Below are 19,892 nucleotides of genomic sequence, written 5' to 3' on the forward strand. Positions count from 1 at the left end.
AGTATCTTGGATTCTTAACTGTGGGACAAAGTACAAACATTGATGTGAGTGTGGGATTGGTAAACAGGATACCTGAGAGTTACAAAGAGTTATCATCAAAAAATAAAGTAACTCCATATTCTTCAAATGAGACAGGCAAACACGTACTTATGGTAAGGGAGACAGGAGCCACGAAACTCTTTTGCTGGTGAAAGATATACCTTTTCCACTGGAGAGTGTACTGTGTGTGCTAATTTTCATAATAACTGCTGATACAAGAATTAAGCTAATGTCTACTTATCCTTAGGACCATACCATATTTTAATGGTATTAGCATTGAGTAAAGACCCACGTCTTTGTTTAGGGTCTAGCTTGTGTATGCCCCAGTGTTTAGAAAGGTAGCTGTAGGGGCTGTCCATAATGTGCCTGTAGACAGAGTTGAGCTACTCCTGGGAAATGATTTGGCAGGAGTGAAGGTTGTAGCCTCTTCAATAGTCACAGAAAGAGCAAATGAAGTCAAGGTGAGGGAGAAATGACAGGAAAAGGTTCCAGGACTTCTTTATTCATGTATAGTAAGTCAAGAAAAATGTCTATTGCCTGAGGTCAAATTGGCACCCCAGATGGACATTGATTATTTGTAACTTTCTTTCAGGATTCGGATAATCTGAAGAAAAGTCTTCTCTGTTGAAGGCTCGGCAAGTTAATTGAGAGTTAAGTAGCACAATCAGCTCAAACTTGAAGCAGAAGCAGCAGAAGTTCTGGAATGCTGCTGTACTGAACCTGGGATTCTGATGAAGAAGTTGAGACCGCCTTACAGACCTGCAGTTAAAGAGTTAATAATGTTCACTACACAATGGTTCAGCACAACTATCATCAATAGATATCAAGGATCAATGGATATCAAGGTTCCAATTTTATGTCAAAAATTTTAAGAAATTTATGAGTAATCTGAGTACAACCTGACTCTCTCTCCGCCAAAACTATTTCCTGACCTGACCCAAATATCCCCTCAAAACACCTCTTTCTCTCACCCTGACTCAACCCAATTTTCTCATTCATCATCACCACCCAGACCTGGCCTGACAACCTTCTCCTGAACAACATCCACCCCCTCCACACCTATACACTTTCCCACCACCAACCCCCTAACCTGACCCAAACAGAAATTGCTGGGAAAGCTCAGCAGGTCTGGCAGCATCTGTGAAGAGAATCAGAGTTAACATTTTGGGTTCAGTGGCCCTTCTTCAGAACTGATGGTAGCTAGGATAATGTTGGTTTATGTGCAGAAAATAGGGTGGAGGGAGGGGCTAAGGAGTAAACAATAGTTGGGAATAGAGCCCAAAGAGAGAGAAGAACAGTTGGACAGACAAAGGAGCAGAGAACGACTTGGCTAGGAAGGTGAATAGCTGTTAATGGGACTCTTAGTGGCTAACAATGGGCGGTGGGTAATAGCAGGCTATGTGATAACAAGCTCAGAGATAGTAAGTAAAAACCAAAAGAACTGCGGATGCTGTAAATCAGTCAGAGATAGTAAGAACTGCCGATGCTGGAGTCAGAGATATCACAGTGTAGAGCTGGAACATGGCAGGCCAGGCAGCATCAGAGGAGCAGGAAAGCTGATGTTTCGGGTCGGGACCCTTCTTCAGAAAAAAGGGTCCCGAACCAAAACGTCAGCTTTCTTGCTGCTCTGATGCTGCCTGGCCTGCTGTGTTCCTCCAGCTCTGTGTTATATGTGATAACAAGGCCTGGTTGTGGGGGTAGGGGTAAGGACACGGGAGACCTCAGGCCGTAAAGTTATTGAAGTCGATATCGAGACTGGAGGGTTGCAGGGTCCCCAAGTGGAAAATGAGGTGCTGTTCTTCCACCTTGTGCTGAGCTCCGCTGGAGCACTGCAGCAAGGCTGAGACAGAGATGTTGGCCAGGGAACACTGCATTGTGTTAAAGTGGCAGGCAACTGGAAGTTCTGGGTCTTTTTTGTGAACAAAACGCAAGTGTTCTGCAAAGTGGTCACCCAGTCTATGCTTCATTTCCCCAATGTAAAGGAGATCACATTGTGAGCAGCGAATGCAGTAGACTAGATTGTTGAGATGCAGTTAAAGCACTGCTTCATCTGGAAGGTGTGTTTGAGCCCTTGTGATCATATAATCGTATAGTCCTGGAGAGGCCCTTCATCCCATTGCGTCTGTACTGCCAAAAATTCACCTTCCCGCATGGGCCCAAAGCCTTGAATGTTATGACACTTCAAATATTTATTCAAGTACTTTTTAACGGTTGTGAGGTTACTTGTCTCAACTAAGGTTACTCGCTAAAAGTAGGATTGCAGGTGCAGCAGGTAATTAAAAAGGCAAATGGAATTTTGTCTGTCATTACTAGAGGGATGGAGTTTAAAAACAGGGAGGCTATACTGCAGCTGTATAGGGTCCTGGTGAGGCCGCACCTGGAGTACTGTGTGCAGTTTTGGTCTCCTTACTTGCGAAGGGATATATTAGCACTGGAGGGGGTGCAGAGGAGATTCACTCGGTTGATTCCAGAGTTGAGAGGGTTGGATTATGAGGAGAGACTGAGTAGGCTGGGATTATACTCATTGGAATTCAGAAGAATAAGGGGAGATCTTATAGAAACATATAAGATTATGAAGGGAATAGATAGGGTGGACACAGGGAAGTTGTTTCCACTAGCAGGTGAAACTAGGACTAGGGGGCATAGCCTCAAAATAAAGGGAAGCAGATGTAGGACTGAGGTCAGGAGGAACTTCTTCACCCAAAGGGTTGTGAATCTGTGGAATTCCCTGCCCAGTGAAGCGGTTGAAGCTACCTCGCTGAATGTTTTTAAAGCAAGGCTAGATAAATTTTTGAACAGTAAAGGAATTAAGGGATATGGTGTGCGGACAGGTAAGTGGAGCTGAGCCTCAAAGATCAGCCATGATCTTATTAAATGGCAGGGCAGGCTCGAGTGGCCGGATGGCCTACTCCTGCTCCTAGTTCTTATGTTCTAACTACCCTCTTAGGTAGTGCATTCCAGACCCGCAACCACCCTCTGGGTGGAATTATTTTTACACAAATCCCCACTAAAGCTTCTTAAAAGTGCATCAAAACATCTAAATTAACACAATTAGTTCTTAGCTCTATACAGGTAACACAATAAGGTATGTGATGTGAAATGGCAATTACCGAACACTTCACTGGTAGAGATATACAGAATGAACGATCCCTCAACTTTGCTGTAACCGTAAGGTCAGTGTGAGACCTGTTCTTGTATTAGTGGTACATTTCCTCCTTTGTTCCAATCCAGGAGCAATTCAGAAACTCTAGCAAACCAGGATTAGAGCAATGGGGAACAAAAACAGAAGTTGCTGGAAAAGCTCAGCAGGTTTGGCAGCATCTGTGAAGAAACAAAAAAATCAGAGTTAACGTTTCGGGTCTGGGTGACCCTTCCTCAGTTCTGCTGAGCTTTTCCAGCAACTTCTGCTTTTGTTCCTGATTTACAGCACTCGCAGTTCTTTCGGTTTTTACAAAAGCAATGGGCCTCACTTTTTAATTCGACCCGTTAGGCTGGGGGATGGCACGCCTCCAGGTGGAGTACCAGAGCGGAATAAATGTTTTTTCTCTGCAACTCCCCGACTCGCGATGGGAAGGAGCTACAAAAGTGACTTTCCCGCCTGCCCAGTTTTTCTTCTCCGCAGCCCCAAGAGTTGAAAACTCTGAGGCGAGGTCCCGCCTTCAGTCATTTTACTTTCACTTTCGCATGGACTCATTCCACTGTCACAGAAATATCACATTTGCCGGGAGGACACACACAGACACAGAGAAACCAACAGCCAATCATACATCACAGGCCGGCTTCTGGGTCCCAGGGTGTATACAGTGGAGTTCTCCTCACTGCTCGGTGCAGTTGTCCGTCGGAGTTCCCTGACTTCTCATCTTCACGCTGTTTGTAATGTACACGTTTACTCCATTTATCTTCTGCCTATAAAAATGTTTTTTTTTAAACAGACTTATACTGTTGAACAGAACGAGACCACTGGAGAAGGCGAGGGAGGGGAAAGTTCTTTCAAATGCGGCTGAAGATGAAATTTACACTTAACTTCCCAGCCCTGAAAGCTTGTACCGTAATTTAAATTGGTCCGGACACAGCCACCTTTTCAGTTTCTGTGAAAGAATTATGAATTTTGCAGCAGCAGGGCAGGCTTGAATGCCTTTAATTTATTGCTGACCTGCTGGATTCATACGGCCAAGTTTTGTGTGGGCATATTGTAATGGTCATTAACGGAGCCTGCACAGTTGGTAAACGTATAAGGGTCACCGGACCCGAAACGTTAACTCTGTTTTCTCCTCCACAGATGCTGCCAGACCTGCTGAGCTTTTCCAGCAACTTTGTTTTTGTTCACTTACCTGGGATAGTAGGAACTGCAAATGCTGGAGAATCTGAGATAACAAGGTGTAGAGCTGGATGAACACAGCAGGCCAAGCAGCATCAGAGGAGCAGAAAGGGTCTAGGCCCGAAACACCAGCTTTCCTGCTCCTCTGATGCTGCTTGGCCTGCTGTATTCATCCAGCTCTACACCTTGTTATCTCTTCACTTACCTGGGCTTGGCCAGGTTTATGGGCGGGAACTGGTTTGCGTATAAAGGTTCCTAATGGTTGAATGTAAAAGATTGTGGATATTTGGGTGAATTGTAATTGTAAGCATGTCTGGAATTTACTTCGGATTATAGCGCATATTACCACTCTCCTGCCTGTTGTTATTTGACTTGGGTTATTCCCAGACCCAACTGCTTACCAGGGAGATACTCGAGGTTACTGAGTTTTAAAATAAAACTTTGAAAAAATTATCGTTGGTGTTTTGTAAACATTTTGTATGGGGGATCAATGTGCCAAATCCAGTTTGAGCTTCAATCTGGATAAATGCGGGGTATTTATTGCACTTTTGTATGACAAATAAGGGTAGGGCTTGTACATTTAATGGTAGTGGCCTTGGGTAGTGCTATAGAACAGATGGACCTAGGGATTCAGGTACATAATTCTTTGAAGTGTGCATCAAATGTACACAGGGTGGTTCAAAAGGCGTTTGGCATGCTTTCCTTCATTGCTCAATCCTTTGAGTAAAGGAGTCGGGAAGTCATGTTGAGGTTGTACAGAATATTGGTGAGGCCTCTTCTGGAATACTGTGTCCAGTTCTAGTCACCCGGTTATTGCAAGGATATTGTTAAGCTGGAGAGGGTTCAAAAGATATTTACCAGGATATTGCCGAGTATGGAAAGTGTGTGTTACAAAGGAAGTGAATAGGCTGGGACTTTTTCACTGGAGTGTAAGAGGTTGGGAGGCGACCTGATAGAAGTTTATAAAATAATGAGGGGTACAGATAGAGTTAATGGTAGTTGTCGTTTCCCTAGGATGGGGGAATTTCAAGATTAGCTGGCACAATTTTAGGGTGAGAAGAGAGAGATTTTAAAAAAAAGGCACGAGGAGTAAATTTTTTACTCAAAGGGTGGCTCGCATGTGGAATGAACCTCCTGAGGAAGTGGTGGATGTGTGTACAATTACAACATTTAAAAGATATTTGGATAAGTACATGAATAGGGAAGGTTTGGAGGGAAGTGGGCCAGGAGCAGGCAGGTGGGATGAACTTAGTGTGGGGTAATGTCTGGCATGGACTAGTTGCTCTGAAGAGTCTGTTTCTGTGCTGTATGACTCGATGGCTCAAAGACTCCAAAAATGAGGAGCAGACAGTAAATTGGAAAGTGTCAATGCTTATTAATTGTATTGTACCTTTATTTTAGCTTGACATTATGCGAGACTACCAATCTCATATGTGACCCTGAAATGCTTGAAGTATTGATTGGAAAGCACTAGGATAGGGCAATTCTTTCACTGCTGGTGAAATGACTGAAACAGACATTGATATTGCAGTGGCAGGGACAGAAATCTCTGGCCCTGGGACCCTAACCCTGACCAAAGCACAGTGAGTCCACTAGAGCCTGGGGCCCTAGTTTCTGGGCCTAATGTACCTTCCCTGACCTGGGCAATGGCCTAATGTAGTATATTGAGAATGTACATGTGAATGAAATGGTGATGTATAAAACGATAAAGCTCTGAAATCAGCAACCCATACAGTTGAGACTTAGAAGCGAGGTTGGATTAATTGGATTGGAGAACTGTAATACAGAGATCAGTATTTCTAATATTTCAAAGCTTGTATTAGAACTTCCCGGAGTCAGGCAATAGTCACCCTTGGATAACGCAGAGACAGAAATGCAGGAGACTCTGACAGGGAACAGTGTTGTCGAAAAAAGCAATCCCTACAGTGCCAAACCGATGCCCAGATTTCGTGGTAGGCAGAATATATGAGGATATATCAATTAAGGGTTATTGTTGCATCTCTGACAAAAGCAATTGCTGGTAATTTATAGTCTTATGGTAATCTAGCTGACAACTCCACAAAGTTGTACCAAAATGGTAAATGTCTTATTTAATCATCAAACTGATCGGTTTATTTCTCTTTTATTACTGTTTTCTTGGGGGAAAAAGAAAGGAGCCTTCAACTAGGTTTCTTCAATAAACTCAAAAATAATTTGTTTATTAGAAACAAACATACCCCTTAGACAAGTGGCAAAACTGGTTAGCAGATAACTGTGATGCAGAATTAAACTATATTACCTTAAACCTAAATGCACACATTTATATCCAAGACAAAACAGCAAAGCTCTGCAGAGATAGCATGTTTTGGGGGGATAAAAAAGTAAGAAAAGAAACCCTGTCAAGTTTCAAATTCACATGATAAAATGGATTGGCTTTCAATAATTCCTTTGATTTCCTGTCAACAAGATCCAATTGCTGGGTACCAGTTAGAAACCTTGATATTTAAATTTATCAGCTTTCACAAATACTTTACTCAGAAAGAGAGCTGTTGGCTCTGCTTTCTGGTGCAACTGATATCCCAGCTCAGCGAAAACACACAGCAACTTCACTCTAGTAGACTGCTGTTAGTCAGTGAACAGCATAGATTGAAGGCTCCTCTATGTCTCTTGATCCTGTAATTAAGCAGTCAAACCTACCTCTTTGCTCTTCTTAAAAACCTTGGGTTCTTTCTCTGAAAATTATTTGATTTTCCTTTAGACAACAGTTATCTTTGACCTTTTGACATTTTGCTTTCATGAAATCATTTGATAGAGCCTCTTTAATCCAGAATCGACCAAACAGTTCCATATTCCAGTTTCTCATAGTCCATAAATACGTATGTATTCCTCACATTGTATGCATGGAAGTAGGTCAATCCATCATCTCAGTTCAAACAACCCATGTCTGCTTTAACATGTGTAATTCTGGATGAATGATCAATTCCTTTGCTGTTTTGGCATTTAAGCAAAAATAATGTTGTTCAATATTGATCAGAGCTGTTGACCGTGTGCTTTCGCTCATTAGCCAGGAATTTCTGTTTGATCAAACTGGTTTTCTCAGTTCAGTCTGGCCAAAGGTGACATAATCAAGGCTCACAGCATTTTTGGGTTCAGTACAACTCAGGTTTCTGCGTGTTTTGTGCTCATATTTAAAACTATTGCACAAGAAGTAGGTGTCGCCAATAAAACTGGCCAAGGATGTGCCAGTACAACCAACCAGGTGGTTGCCAAGGCGGCAAGTTTTGAGGAAGGTGGCAAAAAACTTTTTTTTTAAAAAAAGCAGAACTTAAAGCCAGCAGAAACCACATAAAGCTTGTCACCAATATCCCAGCGACCAAAGAAAGCATTCTGGAGACTGCAAAACAATGCTCTAAAGAAATTAGTCCCAAAATGGTGTTATCAGAAACCGAGGGGAAAGTATTCCCAACTGCCAGCTTCATGGGCATTGCCACAGCGTGACATTATGTCCGGCACTGTGTCACACAATCAAACTGAAACCAAAAAGATGCCAAGAGGACTCTGGCTGGGATTTTTTGACAGGCTGCGTTTGGGTGGCACAGTGACTCAGTGGTTAGCATTCTGCCTCGCAGGATCAGGGACATGGGTCTTGGGTAATGGGTGTATGGAGTTTACACATTCCCCCCACGTCTGCGTGGGTTTCCTCCCACGGTCCAAAGATGTGCAGGTTAGGTTGATTTGATGATGGTAAATGCAGGGTTAGAGGGATATCGTGCAAATCTGGGTCTGGGTGGGATGTTTATGAGATTGTCGGTGCAGTATTGATGGGCCGAATGGCCTCTTTCTGCTCTGTAGGGATTCTGTTTCTATAATTGCTTAGTCTGTACTTTCATTGAGGGATCAGGCATGTTGTAGTCTGCGTGATGGACGGTTGGAGGAACACTTTTTATTTTGGATTGAATCAGTGATTTGTTTATAAGGTTGTTTCTGTTGTATAACTGTGACTGGCAGACAAACAGCAGAGCTTTAACACATAGCCTGCTTGTTGCTTCTGTGTGTTTCTACAGCAGCGTTTTAGTTCCCAATGTGAAGGCGTTTCAGTTACTTAAATTTAGTTCACAGAAGGCCAATTTACCTTCATATGCAGATTTTTTTGTTGGAAGTTGGTTTTTCTTCAGTACGATGAACATCTGCACTATGTTGTAAGTTGTATTTTATTGCTGACCTCAGTAAGGGCAGCTTTAAAAGTTCCTGGTAGGTTTTTGCAAACAGCACATAAATTTCTGCGAGAGTAACAGAAGAAAAGGGAACTTCCTTTTTGACGTCAGAAATAGCAAGCACTGCAGATGCTGGAGTCAGAGACAACACAGTATGGAACTGGAGGAACACAGCAGGCCAGGCAGCATAAGAGGAGCAGGAAAGTTGATGTTTCGGGTGGGGACCCTTGTTTAGAAATGGGGAGGAGGAAGGGAACTGGGAAATAAATAGAGACAGGAGGAGTGGGGTTGGGGAAGATAGGTGGGATGGTGATAGGTGAGTGTAGGTAGGCAGTGGTGGGGATTGGTCAGTGAGGTGGGAGGAGCAGATAGGTGAGAGAGAAGATGGACAGGTTGTGTCAGGTCAAGGAGGTGGGAATGAGAGGGAGGGTTGGACATGGGATGAGGCCGGGGCTGGGGAGATTTTAAAACTGGTGAATTCCATGTTTAAGCCATCGGGCTATAGGCTCCTGAAGCGGAATATGAGGTGCTGCTGCTCCAGTTTCCGGGCGGTGTCATTGTGGACCTGGAGGAGGCCCAGGATGGACATGTCGCCCAGGGAGTGAGAGGGGGAGTTAAAATGGCTGGAAGGTGTTGTCATTTGCTGTGTACAGAGCGCAGATGCTCTACAAAACGGTCTCTGAGTCTACACTTGGTCTCTCTGGAGTTATTTTAAAATGGCCAGGCTGAGGCGGCAGAACAAGTTGTAAAAGAATCATAAGGAAATCAAGCAAATTCCATACATTGAATGTAATCCTTGCGTGGAGAAACACATCTAATGAAGCCATAGAAAATAGACCAGTACAAAGACTAATTTCATGCTGCATCCAAACTACTCTTCCAATAACAGATACACTGTGCCTGCAACTGCAACATGTACCCAACTGGAGAAGTTATTTCTCAGTTGCAAGTGGCAGATCAGGATAAGGTCATAGAGTCATAGTGTTAAACAGCACAGAAATGGACCCTTCGGCCCAACTCGTCCATGCTGGTCAGATATCCGAAATTAATACTGTTCCGTTTGCCAGCACTTGGCCCATATCTCTCTAAATCCTTCCTATTCATGTCCCATCCAGATGGCTTTTAAATGTTGTAATTGTACCAGCCTCCACTATTTTCTTTGGCAGCTTATTCCATACACACACCACCCTCTGCGTGAAAAAGTTGTCCCTCAGGTCCCTTTTCTATCTTTCCCCTCTCACCGCCAACCTGTGTCCTCTAGTTTTGGACTCCCCTACGCTGGGAAAAAGACCTTGGCTATTTATACTATCCATGCCCCTCATGATTTTATAAACTTCTACAAGGTCACCTTCAACCTCCGCTCCAGGTAAAACAGCCCCGGCCTATTCAACCTCTCCCTATAGCTCAAACCCTCCACCATCATTATAAATCTTTTCTGAACCCTTCCTGGTTTCACAACATCCTTCCTATAGCAGGGAGACCAGAACTGCATGTAGTGTCCACCAGCAGCCCAGATCACACAACAACAGCAAATGACACAGGAATGACATTACCTGGGGGAAACAACATCACGCAAATGAACAGCCGTGACAACAACATGGACACATATCGTTATGAAACCAGTGCGATTGAAGGACTATGTGCGCAACATACATGTTTAGACATGCAGGAGTAACAAATTGCTAGCGCGTAAAATCTAATGTCCATGTATTTGATAACTTGGAAGACTTTAAAAGTACATGATAATGCATGCATTTTTTTCTTGCTTCTATGTATGAAAAGGGGAATGTTTGAATTGAAGTATACAAATGTCCTTCCTCATCTGCCATAGATATGTGACCTCTCGCCATGAGCCATAGCTGCTGTAGGCAGACATCTTCAGTAAATATCTTCTGTTGAACACTGCTGCATTTTAGACATGAAACCCTACCTGCTTGACGGTTTACAATGTCTTTTTTTTTCCATTCCACGTGTAATCTGGGTTCTATCATTTCTTCCTCAAGTGTATGCAGGGTGAGGGATGGACAACATTAAGCTCAAGGTTCACCTCAGGGTGGCAAATAGGCTTGTAGCAGTCTGCTCAAGTGTGAATTACTAATTATAACAGGTCTACGCTAATTGCACTTGTTTGCAGACTTTCAGTATGGCTCGAAGAATTAAATTGGCACCTTTTATGTTTTGAAAGCTTTTAAATATGTTTGCTTTGAGCTGCTAAGATACTGATTCATGAACCTCAAGGTAACTAGCAAATAGTTTTATGTATTAGTAAAAAATGAATTTTTCATTTGTAGTTGGGGTTTTTGAAGCTATTAATTGGCATTGTGATTAAAATACCGTGATTTTCTGTGAACAGCCTATTTTCAACTGTTTTAATCACGTCTCACCAAGGTAATACATGTAAATATGTAGACTTTTTAAAGCGACTGGAAAAATACTAAGGCCTTGTTTGATTGTGCTGATTCACGGCAAACTTTGTTTGCAATATGCAAATGAGCTTGAACAGCCATGGTTTTATGGAAAGCAAGGTTTGAGGTGCTTAATGGACTACCCCTGCCCTCTTTTCTTATGTTGTTATGAAGATGGAGAGCCAAAAATGATCAGAAAGTGAATAATTTGTGCCAGAATCAGCCAAGAATTGTTGCTTTCATTCTCACCAAGAAGCTGGCCAGTACGGTATAACTAATTTAGCCCAGTCAAGATTGAAAGAGGTTCTGAAGTCATTCGACCATTGGAGTTGTATATGTAGGTGATCAGTGGTAAAGTTGATTTACAACGAGAGTTGCTTAGTTTTTCATGCCGATTTTGTCATTCTCCTTTCCTCTCTTAAAAATTGGATTGCTTGTTTGGGTATGCATGTGAATGTTTGCCAACGTGTGTCAGCAGCCTTTTCAATTCCAGTGGACATTTCCAGACAAGCTGAATTCTGATCTTTGATATCCTCATGCACATCCAGCTTGGGTCACTGGATAGTTAGCAGGAAGAGGAATGTTGTCAATTATTCCTATCTAACTTAGGAATGAGATATGTGTCATTTTGATTTTGCCAATGTTCTCTGTCACTAATCTATATACAAAGTCCTTCATCTTCTGTGCTTTCTCTAAGTGCTTTGTCATTTGCAAAGTTAACGGATGTTAGCATTCACCTTCCATTCGAACTCCATTTTCTGTGCTAATATCAAAGTGATACAAATCTCAAAATTACCAAAAGATATTAATTTATTCATTGAAGGAAACAGACTGGAAAAAGTGCAAAAAAGGACAGGCAGTCTCTGAGTTGTGAACAGGTTCCGTTCTTGAGTCTGTTTACAAATCGATTTTATATGAAAGCTGGAACACAATGCAGGACAATATAAAGTAGGTGCTCCTAAGAATGCTGTATGTTGGATCTTTAAAATTACACCTAAAAGTGGGATCAAGTTCACAAGTACAAACAGTCATAAGTAGGGCATAAATCGGGGATTTCCTGTATATCATCTGTAGATAGAAGTTACAACAAAGAAATAAAACCAGGACAGTTTGGAAATGGCTGCATGTAGTAAGTGGAGATGGCTGCACTTGGAACTTGTGGAAAGACAGACCAACTTGCGCATTTGCTTAGAAATGCGGGGTTGGAGGAGAATGAACAGAATCTATTTGAAAGAAAAAATAACAAATGATGAGAAACTGGGGCTAGTGAGCAAGCAAATTATTATAATATAATTAGGAAATGTCTGTTTCTTCAAATACTCATTCACTGTCTGTAACCTTTGAACTGCTCTTTGGTACTGTTCTGAATGACCTGTCAAATAATTTGCACTATGCCTCTCCCTATTGTTCGGCGAAATTAAATATTACAATCTAACAACCCTTCAATCTATCTGTTCCATCAGTGTTCTCAGTCAAAGATTGCTGGTTTGCTCAGTACAAAAATAGATACAAATAGAGGATTTCATCAAACGGTACACTCCTAATAGAAAGTCTTACCAACTGGTAGAAATTCAGGTACTCGTTAAATTCTCTGGTGAATAACCAAGCAACTTAGAATAATTGAATTGAATTGTACTCCTTTGAAGTTTCTGATTTTAGAAAAAAAAATATGTCCCAGCTTAATTGTTTTGTAAATATACCATGGAGTCGAATAGAAAATGATTGAATGTTAATCTGACCTCAGTTTTCCTTTCACTGGGCTATAGATTTCAGATTCGGCTAGATTTTATAGTGAATGGCAAAATATTATCGCATGCCACTGACGTTGGAGATAACTGCCCACAAAGATCTGGTGACTTTGTGTGCTGACTTCCTCTTTCCCAATGGCAGTTTAAATGTGGCTGCAGTACAAGGGGATCTCCAGCCATCCAGCTGTTATAATGTCAATGAATAGCATAGGCAGTCAAACACATTGCGGTATTCTCTTGTACAGCTAACTAGGAAGTTAGAAGCGTTGAATTCCCCCACTGGTAAATTAGATTTAAAATAGTGAAAAAAAAATTATAGTGGATTATAATAAAAGCTGAAAGAAAAATAAGAATACTTTTAAAACGTTATTTTAAAAATGTCAATTCTTATTACAATGGAGAAATTTGACACAACTATGAAAATAGATTTCAGGGTTGGTGAAACTGTTTAGTTGTAATTATGAAGTTAATGTACTTTTAAAACAATTCCATCACATTCAACCACAAGTTTTTTTTTTAAAGGATTTTTACAATGTGATCAACAGTGTAAAAGTGAAAGTTTGTCAACTTACTGATTTGGGGATCTCTGATATTGGGTGCAGTGTGGGGAGGGAGAATTTATCATTACCCCCTTTGGTGGGGCATAGCATTATTGTCAGCAACTATATCTCCAAATTGCGAGTGTATCCATGCACAGAACAAAGATGCTGTCAGACCTTCATGGGTATTTCATTATTTTATTATATTCTTTATAATTTTTGGTTTGGAGATCTGAACTGTGAGCTGAGAGTGGAAGATAACCTTTGGACTGTAAACCGCAGCTTACGTTTAACAAAAGATGAAAACAAACAAACTGATATTTGCATTTAAGTCAGACCTGAAAGTTAATTACAGACTGATTCTTGTTTAAAAAGTGCAATATAGATGCTTTGGAGAGGCCTTATGCTCAGGCAGATGGCAGATGTTGAATATTAACTCAGACCACACAGGGAGACACTAACAGGGAGAGACTGGAGTTTGAACTGGTTGTGTTTAGGTCATAAGGATTGTGCCTGTGAAAGTTACAGGATGGAGGTTTGATTGTGCCCTAGTTGCCCTTTCATTATCAATGTATTGTAACTTTGGAGAATAGAATCTTGGTTATAAGAATTAAATGAATATTCCTCGGAGACTTCTGAAGGGATTTGCATGCATTGGTGTCATCAGAAACCAAGTAAGTACTATATGTTGGTGATGTTATAGATCATGGAGTCTGTTTACGTGAACTGACCAGTTACATCTCATTTATTTTTCCTTTAGATTTGTCCCTTAACTGTGCCTGTTTGTCTCTGTCTTTGTGTGAGAGTGGAGGTTAGAATGAAAAAGGATTGGGTTGAAATCTTCATTAATTGGATTCCTTGTTTCACTTTTCTCTCCTAAAGTTACTGTATTATTAATAAATTGTTACATCTTTTGTTTCAGCTATAAACCCAGAGTGTATCATAATTTTGATTATTCACAAAGTCTGGTACTGGTTATTCAAAAAACTCTGGTTAGAAACCATTGGAGTCAATTTTGAGGGTCATTTGAGTATTTTAATTTTACTGTGTTGTGAATACAGGGAAAAGGAGGCTGATGTGGTTTGGCTGTCTATCTCCAGGTTGTAACACAAACTCTTATCACCATCTCGAAGGTTGATCTGTTTTTAATATATATATCATATATCTTACATATATATGACCACCACTATTATCACTTGAACTTGATCAGTTATATTGATAAAAGAAGGCATAAAGATGTGTGGAAAAAGAAACTATAATTTGTTTTATACTTTCATATATGTGAATAAAACATGCCTTCCTTTTATTAGGTCTGATGCCACCCAAAGGCAGCATGAAAAAGAAGCTTCCTGATCCTCTTCCTGTGGGCTTGATCGTTACAGATTTTGGGAAGAAACACTGGAAACTTGGGAAAATTATTGGTAATGGTGGATTTGGGCAGATACATTTGGGTAAGGAAGCATAATGAACAACTTTTTGTTGACTTCTTGGCTGATAAAGCCTAAGCTTTTGAAGGTGATTTATATAGAGTGAATAATTATTGGATTGGGCAAAGGTTGTTTTGCACAATAAGCTACTTAAGGACATAAGATCCAAATACAAAGATTTTTGGAATTTTCTATTTCAGATCATCATGTTTTTTTTAAAAAAAGCTTAATGTATCCTAATATTTTAGTGATTCTGTTATTTATTTTTATGTGAATTAAATTAAAATATTCACATCTTGTTCCCTTGCTGAAAACAATAGAAGTAGGAGTATGAAGATGAGTCTCATTTTGCCCAGGGCATGACGCATTTGTCCTGATTTCTATTTACTCCATTACAGAATGTAGGCATCACTGGTTATGTCCAGCATTTATTGCTCATTCCTAATTATCTTTGAGAATGTGGTGTGAGCCAGCTTCTGGAGCTGATTTCTTGACCTGTTGCAGTACATAAATGAACTAACACTACTAAAAGGAAGGTTGTCCCAGAATTTTGACCCAGTATTAGTGAATGGACGATGGTATGGTTCCAAGTTAGAATAGTGTGTAGCTTGGAAAATAAGGTGATGGTGTTCCCATGCATCTGTTGCCCTTGTTTTTCTAGCTGGTAGAGTTCACAGGTAAGGAGGGTGGGCTGGCTGAGCAGCCTTGGTGGACTATTGCAGTGCAATCTTGTAGATGGTACATACTGCTGTCACACTGTATCAGAGGTGAAAGGACTGATTATTTAAGATGGTGGATGTGGCACCAATCAAGTGGGCTGCTTTCCCTATCAGCAAATGTTAACATCAGTTCTGTGTTGGATAATCCCCGAATGTATCAGTGCATCAATTGAAATCAAATGATGTCATTTTGGGATGAATCTTGATTTACATGCTCAGCGATCATGATCCATGAGGCACATTCAAGACTGTTCATGGCTTTGTTAAATTTATATACACATCTATTATAGGCATCAAAATGTAGCTTCCTACAGGTTATGGAAGAAGCAAAAATAAATAAATCTTCGTGCATATTTCCAAAATTTTCCCAAGTGCTTTCCTTACCCCTTCCATTTCAGCCAGCATGTTATATTTCCTCTGATCATTTTCCTGTGTGTCTGTGCCCATTCCTTCAAAATGATTTCTGTGCCCATTCCGCGAGGGTGATCCCGTGGCCAATCCTCCACAATGACCTTAGTGCAGGATCCGACATTGTGATCAACTCTGTGGAAAAACAAGGGATGAGGAGGAGGAGTAGGAGTACGGGATGTGATAATGATGTAGTCAACAATGTAAATACAAGAGAAATAAGAAGGCAGTGAAATTAAGTTTTTAAAAAAAAGTAACATAAGTTGTGAGCTACTGACCTGCCAATCTATGAAGGCTCCTTTAAAAACAATTTCCAAATCAACAATCTCTACCATCTGGAAGGCCAAAAGGAGCAGATGCTTGGGATCAAGTTTCTCTTCATGCCACTCGCCATCCTGATTTACACCGTTGTTTCTCCACTTTCACTTTGAACGTCTTATGAGGAAAGGCTGAGGGACTTGAGGCTGTTTTCGCTAGAGAGAAGAAGGTTAAGAGCTGACTTAATAGAGACATACAAGATGATCAGAGGATTAGATAGGGTGGACAGCGAGAGCCTTTTTCCTCGGATGGTGATGGCTAGCACGAAGGGACATAGCTTTAAATTGAGGGGTGATAGATATAGGACAGATGTCAGAGGTAGGTTCTTTACTCAGAGAGTAGTAAGGGCGTGGAATGCCCTGCCTGCAACAGTAGTAGACTCGCCAACTTTAAGGGCATTTAAATGGTCATTGGATAAACATATGGATGATAATGAAATAGTGTAGGTTAGATGGGCTTCACATTGGTTTCGCAGGTCAGCGCAACATCAAGGGCCGAAGGGCCTGTACTGCGCTGTAATGTTCTATGTTCAGTGGGTTAAAAAAAACAGGAACTCCCTTCCTTATAGCTCCTATCTACTTGGCCATTGTTATTGTGTACCTGAGCACAGAGATCCTGGAGCTGGAGGGCATTGTGAGCAGGACATCAAGATGCATCGCCCCATCTACATTGGCAGCTTGTCATCTGCAAAGATTTAGAACTCAACAAGCTGTCCCTGACCGGCTCAGGCATCCTCACACCACCCTTGCACCCACCTCCCATTTGATGAAATCAGGACAGGACTGGGTAGTTTAATCAAGATTTATTCTTTAAACAATGCTGATAGTGCAGCCCCATTACTAATATTTCATGTGAAAAAAATTACACCTCACTGGGATAGCTAGACCAGCCATCCGCCTGGGTTGAGTTAGCCCTTGTACCCAAAATCTCACCCCTGACACTCTAGGCCAACTCTCTCACTCTTCTACTTGATGTCTCAACTACCTGAAAACTCAGACCCAACTTCTTAACCCCTCCCCACCCAAACTCTAACTGTGCCACCCAACATCTCACCCCACCCATGAACTCCTAAACCTCCCCACACCCGCCACAGAATTCCTGAACGCGCTTCCAACCTAATGTCCCGATCCGGTCACTGCCTGATCTGGAAAGGGAGGGGAACATGACTGGCTGAGGAAGGAGGCGAATGAGGAAGAGAGGAGGAATCATGGAGAGGGGGCGTGGGTGGAGAGGGAAGATGGGTATAAGACAGAGGGGAAATGGGTGAGAAGGAGAGGAGGTGCAGTGAAGTTGAGGTGGGCCCTTGACCTAGAGAGTTGGGACAGACCCCTGGTCATGGCTGTGTTTGGAGTATCAGCAGCGATGAGGTGGCTTTAGCTGAGGTGACGTTCTGGGTCTGGTCAGTGGCAGTGGGGGCTGCTTCAGCGTGTTTCCTCCTTGGTGTTACAGCCTCAGGAACAGGTTTGGGAACTGTGGAGTGTGGCTACTTAGGAAATCAGTAAGCCATGGATGGAGCAAGAAATGAAATTTGTTGTAACTTTACATGATTTATTTCTTCTTATATATGTATATGTAATTAAAATGGTGCCGGCTTATGGTGACTTATACAGATTTTACTGTATTTCCATAAATATATGTAACAATATATTACTAACCTCAGAATTCCTAGACTTTGAGCTCTTCTTGTACCCACAGTATTTATATAGAATCCCTACAGTAAAGCAAGAGGCCATTCGGCTCATCAAATCTGCAATGACCCTCCAAAGAGCATCCCACCCACACCCAGCCCTATCCCTGCATTTACCATGGCTGTTCCACCTACCCTGCGCATCTCTACGCACCACAGATCAATTTACCGTGGTCAATCCATCTAATTTGCACATCTTTGGACTGTGGGAGGAAACTGGAGGACCTGGCAGAAACCACACAGACGCAGGGACAATGTGCAGACTCCACACAGTCACCCGAGGGCAGAATTGAACTTGGCTCTCTGGTGCTGTGAGACAGCAGTGCTAACCACTGAGCCACTGTGCCACCCATTGTATGGCTGGTCTATTTAGCTTCTGGTCAGTAATAACTCTCCAAATGTTGACATAGGGGATTCAGTGATTGGAATGCCATTGAATATCAAGGGCTGGTAATTAGGTTCTTGCTTGTTAAAAATTATCATTGCCAGCACTTAGTGGTGTGTATGATACTTGCCAGTTACCAGCTTAAGTCTTATAGGTACCTTTTAAAGTTTTTAAATATGAAACAATGTTCACCATGACAATAAACTGGATCGTATGTACCAACGAAATTAATAAATGATGAACAATTTTGTTCATCGTTTTCAGTTACTTAAAATCAGCTTACTTATGTGTTAGACTGTACGCTTCTCAAAATGTTTACTTATTCTAATAAATCACTTTTAGTCATGTTTGTAAAATGAGAACCCGATTGCCACCCTTAACTATATCTGTGAGTAATTTTCAATGCAAGGCAAAAAAACAAAACAATTCCATTCCAAACCTTTGCCTAGATGCACTGGATAATGGAAGATTTTGCTTTGTGAAGCTCAGCCAATTAGTTTGAGCAGAAACTTGAACCATAACTTTGTTTGAGTCTGAAATTTGGGACTGGATTACTAATGCCGCCCAAATAGTAAACTATCCCATTGTCTGTAGTTCTGGGTACCCCTTCTGTTTTGGGAGGGATAGGTAGCCTTTGAACAGCATTTACAATTGATTGTCCAGGGAGATACCTGAATTTAAGTGACTGAAAGAATATGTTTTAAAAAGGACCATGCATACCCAATTGAGAAATAAGTGTACTTAAAGAATATAAAGCAGATGAGAGAAATAAGACTAACCAATAATAAAGCAGGCTAGGTGGATTTACTAGCCTACTCCAAATCTGCTGTTGGTATAATTTTGACTGATAATGGACAGAATTGAAACATATGTCATGTGGTTCCACTTTTAATTGTACAACAATCCCTATCAGCTTGAGATTCAACAGGTATTTCACTGTAATAACTTGATTAAAGTCAAGTTTCTGATCTGGTTATGGATGGACTGCTTCCTTATCCTTTTAAAAACAGATCATCAAAAATACTTCATAGTAGTTTATAGTTGGAGCCTGCCAAATGGTCGTTGCCACATCACCACTAATATCTTGACTGGGATCAATTAATTTTGCATAAAATGAGGGATCTAATTTTCTAAGCTTTCTGCACTATTTGGTTACAGTCTCGTAATATAGTGTTCTGAGGTACTCCCCATGAGCAAATATTGTGTGCTTTCTGTTGAGTGAGCACACTGGACTGGAACATGCCTTGCAGTCCATCACTGCAGTGCTTTGGCTTCCCAATGTAAAACAGATAGTAGATACTTACAAGCGTATGTAGGTGATTTGGCTGAGTTGGGGAAGTTCCACTTTAGAAGCATTAGAGTATAGTAACTGGGTGTCGAACTTTGATTTCACTGTTAACCTTCAATTGGCAGTCCACTGATGATGTGTTGTATTGATGACTACTGTTTACTTTTGTTCTGATCTTATTACCTTTATTTAGAGGGTCACAGAGTCATGCAACATGGAAACAGATCCTTCGGTCCAACTTGTCCATGCTGGCCGAATGTCCTAAACTGATCTAGTCCCATTTGCTAGCATTTGGCTGATATCCCATTAGTTTAAATTATTTATAATAAGTAATTTTTTCCAAATTATTTCCAGCTTCTCCTGCAACAGAGAAGGATGTTGGAGATGATGCCGTGTATGTCATTAAAATAGTAAGTAC

General features: G+C 41.3%; 2 long non-coding RNA genes across 2 annotated transcripts; one reads left to right on the forward strand and one right to left on the reverse strand.

Moving 5' to 3' along the window:
- Positions 1 to 525: 525 nt before the first annotated feature.
- On the reverse strand, positions 526 to 3,702 carry LOC125481437. The gene is made up of 2 exons (XR_007261336.1): positions 3,510 to 3,702; positions 526 to 798 (listed from the first exon to the last, which is right to left on the reverse strand). It is a non-coding gene; the product is annotated as an uncharacterized LOC125481437 (long non-coding RNA).
- Positions 3,616 to 19,885, forward strand: LOC125481436. The gene is made up of 3 exons (XR_007261335.1): positions 3,616 to 3,917; positions 14,553 to 14,693; positions 19,829 to 19,885. It is a non-coding gene; the product is annotated as an uncharacterized LOC125481436 (long non-coding RNA).
- Positions 19,886 to 19,892: the final 7 nt, after the last annotated feature.

Source organism: Rhincodon typus, unplaced genomic scaffold (genome assembly GCF_021869965.1).
Source record: "Rhincodon typus isolate 14 unplaced genomic scaffold, sRhiTyp1.1 hic_rhity00002148, whole genome shotgun sequence".
NCBI lineage: Eukaryota > Metazoa > Chordata > Chondrichthyes > Orectolobiformes > Rhincodontidae > Rhincodon > Rhincodon typus.